This window comes from Dendrobates tinctorius, unplaced genomic scaffold (genome assembly GCF_039654945.1).
Source record: "Dendrobates tinctorius isolate UK_male_01 unplaced genomic scaffold, ASM3965494v1 ptg000356l, whole genome shotgun sequence".
NCBI classification, from domain to species: domain Eukaryota; kingdom Metazoa; phylum Chordata; class Amphibia; order Anura; family Dendrobatidae; genus Dendrobates; species Dendrobates tinctorius.
The window spans coordinates 683,328-690,000 of record NW_027362022.1 but is presented as its reverse complement, the minus strand read 5'-3'; the positions used below and the strand labels follow the sequence as shown (position 1 = coordinate 690,000).

The following is a 6,673-nucleotide window of genomic DNA, read 5'->3' as shown; positions in this document are numbered from 1 at the left end:
AGATTTTGTTGCGGCTGTGATCATCTGGTATCGTCCTGAGCCCCACGTTGGGCGCCAACTGTTGATTCTGCCGCACTAGGGTGTGGCCCGTCTTAATTTTCTGTGGCCAAATTGGATCTTTGATAGAGATTTTACGTGCACGGAGAAAAGAATACACAAGACAAGGTGTATCATGTCAATATGATTCTTCTCTGCCTTTAATCCAAAAATGAACAGCTTTTATACAGAGTTTGTGTTATTACATCATGGGTACATTTCTAAGTTAGTATTTACCGTTCCCATGCCGCTACATATCACTATGTGCGTTTCTGAGTTACTGTTTACTGTTCTCATATGCTACATAATCACCGTGTACATAAGTATTGTTCTTTAGCCCGATCCACCCGATCCACCCAGTATTGCGGTATTATATGAAGCCTAGGTGGGTCATGCACAGAAATAATTCAGCAGAAAGCCAGAAGTATCTTAAAGCAACATGATCCTAATATTCTACAAAGCCACTATATAGTGGTACAGTTTTGATTCTTGTATATATTCATGTGCCATATATTCTCCCCTTAACATTATCAGGGGCGGCAAAAGCCCCTTTTTCAAATGAAGGGAAATCTTAGTCTACAGCACAAACCATTGTGGACAATTGTAGCTTCAGCTTTGTGGGAACAGTGTAGGGAAGATCCTTATCTGCCCCCCATGACTGCACAAGGTCCATATAGACATTGGCTGCACAGATCCCACACCTCATTCCAACACCTATAATGGAGACTGTGTGCCCGGCCTCCTCCCAACATCAGGGTCTGACCTTACAAATGCTCTTCTGGATGAAAGAGCAAAAATTCCCACAGACGCCTCCAAAATCTTGTAGAAAACCTTCCCATATCTGCAGAGGAGCAACTCCATGTTAATGTCTATGGATGTAGGATGTGTGATGCCAAATATATGTATTTTTATTGGTTTTAATGCTATTATCAGTGTAGCTCCTGCTGTAGGAGCTGGAACAATGGCCCAGTGTCCATCCCCCTAACGCTGACCCTGATTACGGTATGGTTCGGTGGTGTGGTGTGCGGTATGTGTGATATTGTATGTTTGGTATTTAATTTGATAGGGAATGAGCTGTCCCGAAACTGGTGACTTCAGTAAGAAAACTGTAACTGGACATAATTATGGGAAAGAGACAGTTCAAATGTTTAAATCCATGGGGGTCCTGCCACAGAGACCCCCACAACATTGCTAAATAAAAGACACACTCAGCGGATCATCGCTCCACAATGACACTGAGGACGGGATTGATAGAGTCCATAGAGCCCTCCTTCAGTCCCGAAGGACAGTGCTGCTCAAGTGGGGTCTTCTGCTCCTTGGTTTTAGAAGTGGTGGGTGTCTTAGCAGCTTCTGAATTATCAGACAGTCTGCATATTCTGGTACATATCAGATATCCGTGTAAATCCCCAGGATGGGAGAAGAGGAGCATGGGCAGCACAGAGCATTATGACCACGCGGCACATTTCATCCATGTGGGTTCACGATATCGCTGATCTCTCACCGCTTGCTTTGGATGGTTCTTGCCTCCTAATTGCTTGACCAGGATTTGTATATTTGCACAATGGTATCTTCAGGATGTGTAAATATTAATACTGGAAGGAGACTCACTCAATGGAAATCATTATCCACACGAACAAGCAGTTCTCAGCTTCAAGTTTCTCTACTGGGTTCACCCCAGCAATAATCCATCTGCAACTGGTCACCAACCACAGGCGACTTCCCATCTTATTGTAAACATGCACCGGGACACCCATTATCTAAAATCCACCTTTTCACCTGTCCTTTTTGCCCAGCTGTCCCCCGTGTTACTACGCCCACTAATACTGTACTACTTACAACCTGCTACAATTGAGACTGCTCAAACCTAAGTCACAACCACCATGCCAAAGACAAATGACAATGGACTTTGATCTTTCTCCTAGACCTGTCCTCTGCCTTCTACATTACTCTGTGTTCCCTCTCTTAGACCTGTCCTTTGCCTTATACATTACTCCGTGCTCCTCCTCTTAGACCTTTCCTCTGCCTTCTACATTACTCTGTGTTCCCTCTCTTAGACCTGTCCTTTGCCTTATACATTACTCTGTGCTCCTCCTCCTAGACCTTTCCTCTGCCCCGTCTACATTACTCTGTGTTCCCTCTCTTAGACCTGTCCTCTGCCTTCTATATCACTCTGTGCTCCTTGTCCTAGATCCCTCCTCTGCCTTCTACTTTACTCTGTGATTCTCCCCCTAGACCTTTCCACAGGTTTCTAGATTACTCTGTGCTCCTCCTCCTAGACCTGTCTTCTGCCTTCTACATTACTCTGTGCTCCTCCTAGACCTGTCCTCTGCCTTCTACATTACTCTGTGCTCCCCCTCCTAGACCTGTCTTCTGCCTTCTACCTTCCTTCTCTAGCCTCCTCCTCCTGGAATGGTCTTCCACTTTATACATTACTCTGTGCTCCTCTTCCTAGACCTGTCCTCTGCTGTCTACATTACTCTGTGATCCTCCTCCTAGACCTGTCCTATGCCTTCTACAGTACTCTGTACTCCTCCTAGACCTGTCCTCTGCCTTCTACATTACTCTGTGCTCTTCCTCCTAAGTCTGTCCTCTGCTTTCTACATTATTCTGTGCTCCTCCTCCTAGACCTGTCCTCTGCCTTCTACATTACTCTGTCCTCCTCCTAGACTTGTCCTCTGCTTTCTACATTATTTTATGCTCCTCCTCCTAGACCTGTACTCTGCCTTCTACATTACTCTGTACTCCTCCTCCTAGACTTGTCCTCTGCCTTCTACATTAATCTGTGCTCCTCCTCCTAGACCTGTCCTCTGCCTTCTACATTACTCTGTGCTCCTCCTCCTAGACCTGTCTTCTGCCTTCTACCTTCCTTTTCTATCCTCCTCCTCCTGGAAAGGTGTTCCACTTTATACATTACTCTGTGCTCCTCCTCCTAGACCTGTCATCTGCCGTCTACATTACTTTGTGATCCTCCTCCTTGACCTATCCTCTGCCTTCTACATTACTCAGTGCTCCTCCTCCTAGAACTGTCCTCTGCCTTCTATATTACTCTGTGCTCCTCCTCCTTGATCTATCCTCTGCCTTCTACATTACTCTGTACTCCTCCTCCTAGACTTGTCCTCTGCCTTCTACATTAATCTGTGCTCCTCCTCCTAGACCTGTCCTCTGCCTTCTACATTACTCTGTGCTCCTCCTCCTAGACCTGTCTTCTGCCTTCTACCTTCCTTTTCTATCCTCCTCCTCCTGGAAAGGTGTTCCACTTTATACATTACTCTGTGCTCCTCCTCCTAGACCTGTCCTCTGCCTTCTACATTACTTTGTGCTCCTCTTCCTAGACCTGTCCTCTGCCTTCTACATTACTCTGTGTTCCTCCTCCTAGACCTGTCCTCTGCCTTCTACATTACTTTGTGCTCCTCCTCCTAGACCTGTCCTCTGGTTTCTACATTACTCTGTGCTCCTTGTCCTAAACCCATCCTCTGCCTTCTACTTCACTCTGAAATCCTCCACCTAGACGTGTCCTTTGCCTTCTATATTACTCTGTGCTCCTCCTCCTTGATCTATCCTCTGCCTTCTACATTACTTTGTTGTCCTGCTCCTAGACCTGTCCTCTGCCTTCTACATTTCTCTGTGCTCCTCCTCCTCCTAGACCTGTCTTCTGCTTTCTACATTACTCTGTGCTCCTCTTCCTAGACCTGTCCTCTGCTTTCTACATTACTCACTCTGTGCTCTTCCTTCTAGATCTGTCCTCTGCTTTCTACCTTACTCTGTGCTCCTCCTCCTAGGCCTGTCCTCTGCCTTCTACAGTACTCTGTACTCCTCCTCCTAGACCTGTCTTCTGCCTTCTACATTATTCTGTGCTCCTCCTAGACCTGTCCTCTGCCTTCTACATTACTCTGTACTCCTCCTTCTAGACTTGTCCTCTGCCTTCTACATTACTCTGTGCTCCTCCTCCTAGACCTGTCCTCTGCCCTCTATTTCACTCTGTACTCCTCCTCCTAGACCTGTCCTTTGCCTTCTGCATTACTCTGCTCTCCTCGTCCTAGAACTGTCCTCACCATACATCACTGATATAATTTATTTTTCCCCAATTTATAACCTGTCCTCTATATACATCTCTGTCCTAATTTGCTGGTAAGTAATATTTTTGGTTCAGGGCCGCCATCAGGGCATTACTGTCCTTCTTTGTGAGCAGAAGCAAGATATCCAGGCCCCCCTCTTTTTGCTTTTGCTCACCTGGCCCCATGGGCATGATTTTACCTGTTCAGTAATTTACCATGTGCTGTCAGGCGCACATTAAGCTCAAATCTATTGTTGAGCATGAAATCACCGATAATTAACAATAGTTAACAGCCATCAGTCAGAGGCCGACAACTGACGTCAGCCCCCTTGTTGCCAGCGTATGACGTCTCTGCCATGCATCGGCTCGTCTATGCCTTAAATGGATGATGGAGAGGACACTGCTGGACCACAGCCAGGTCATGAAAACTTTTCTATTTTTTTGTACTGAAAGCAACATTATGGGGACAGGATGGAGATGCATGGGGCCAGGATGGGAGGATATATGGAGGAAGGATGGAGACATATAGGGCCAGGATGGGAAAACATATGGGACCAGGATGGAGGACATATGGGGCAGGATGGGAGAACATATGGGGAAGGATGGGAAAACATATGGGAATAGGATGGGAGGACATATGGGGCAGGATTGGAGAACATATGGGGGAAGAATAGAGTCATAAAGGGCCAGGATGGGAAAACATATGGGACTAAGATGGGAGAAAATATGGTGGACCGGGGCCAGGTAAGGAGAAACTTTTATTTTTGTACTGAAAGCCACAATATGGAGTAGAATGGAGACATATGGGGCCAGGATGGAGAATATATGGGGCCTGGATGGGAAGGGATGACAGACCATATGGGGCAGGATGGGAGAATGAGGGCAGGATGGGAGAATGAGGGCAGGATGGGAGAACATATGGGGACAGGATGGGAAGACATATGAGGCCAGGATGGGAGAACATATGGGGCCAGATTTGGAGACCATGTGGGGGCAAGACGGGAGAACATATGGGGCTCCTGTGTATAATAGCACTTATGGTATTGTTTTTTTTATTAATGATCATTATTGCAGTGTTTGATCACTATGTGGTGGTAATATGTGATGTGGTCATGGTGTGACTGTATTTGTCACTTGTATGTGGTATTATTCAGTCACTATGTGGTGGTAATATGTGGTCTGGTGTGGTGGCATTTGTTTCCTGTATGTAGTCTTAGGCTACGTTCACACGTAGCGGAACTCTTGCGGAAATTACCGCGAGAATTCCGGATTCCGCGGGAAAATCGCATTTTAAATTGCTGCGATTTTCCCGCGGGAAAACTAGCGATTTGCAAGCGTAATTAGCTTGCAGAATGCTAGCGTTTTCCAAGTGATCTGTAGCATCGCTTGGAGAACTGATTGACAGGTTGGTCACACTCGTCAAACATAGTGTTTGACGAGTGTGACCAACTTTTTACTACTGATGCTGCCTATGCGGCATCAATAGTAAAAGATAGAATGTAAAAAATAATAAAAAAAATAAAAAATATTGATTGTTATTCTCACCTTCCGGCGTCCCGCGCAACCTTCCCGCCTCTCTCCATGCTCCCTTTCCCAGTAATCCTTTGCGAGAATGACTGCGATGGCGTCCGTTCTCGCCGGATCGTGACGTCTTGCGGTCATTCGCGATTACGTCGGAGCGCGACGTCATCGCGAATGACAGCGAGACGTCGCGATCCCGTGAGAACAGACGCCATCGCGGTTATTCTTGCAAAGGATTAATGGGACCAAGAGCGTGGAGAGAGGCGGGAAGGCTGCGCGGGACGCCGGAAGGTGAGAATAACAATATTTTTAAATTCTATTTTTTACAGGGATATGGTACCCAAAGCCCGGAGGACAGTCTCCTCTCCTCCGGACCGTGGGTACCATCCGCAAATGTTCTGCTTACTTTTTGCATGGTGTGCACAGCCACATGCGGGAAGTAAGCGGAACAATGCATTCCTATGGGTGCAGGATCGCCGCGATTCCGCTAAATTAATGAGCATGCTGCGTTTTTTACCGCGAAGCGATTCCGCCGCGGGAAGAACTGCAGCATTAGCACAACATTGCGGAATCCCATAGGAATGCATGGGATGCTTATTTTTTGCGTTTTCGCTGCAAAATGCGCATTTAAAACCGCCGCAAAAACGCAAAAAAAGCGCTACGTGTGAACCCAGCCTTATTCTCATTAGGTGGTGGTAATATGTGGTTTGGCCATGGTGTGGTGGTATTTGTTCCCTGTATGTAGTATTATTTGGTCATTATGTGGTGGTAATATGTGGTATTGTCATGGTGTGGCTGTATTTGTCCCTTGTATGTGGTATTATTCGGTCACTATGTGGTGGTAATATTGGTCGTTTTAAAAAATGTATGTGACACATTCCCTTAAATAAGAATAAATAAAAAATATACCTAAAAGAATTTTGGGTATTTTAAGAAGTGTTTAATAGCTTAGAGTACAGTCTGGCCAAAGAGTCTAGCTAGTCATGATGGCGGCTTGAAAAAAATATTTTAGCCAAACAAGAGCTGATGGCTATGCATGTAATATGCATGTAAACTGTTAAT

The 6,673-nt window shown here is 45.9% G+C and overlaps 1 protein-coding gene across 2 annotated transcripts in view; it reads left to right on the top strand.

Annotated features, from left to right (window-relative positions):
• The window catches only part of LOC141075454 (beta-1,3-galactosyltransferase 5-like), a 132,807-nt gene that overhangs the window by 52,040 nt on the left and 74,094 nt on the right, over positions 1–6,673 (top strand). The gene's annotated exons all lie outside the window — the stretch shown is intronic.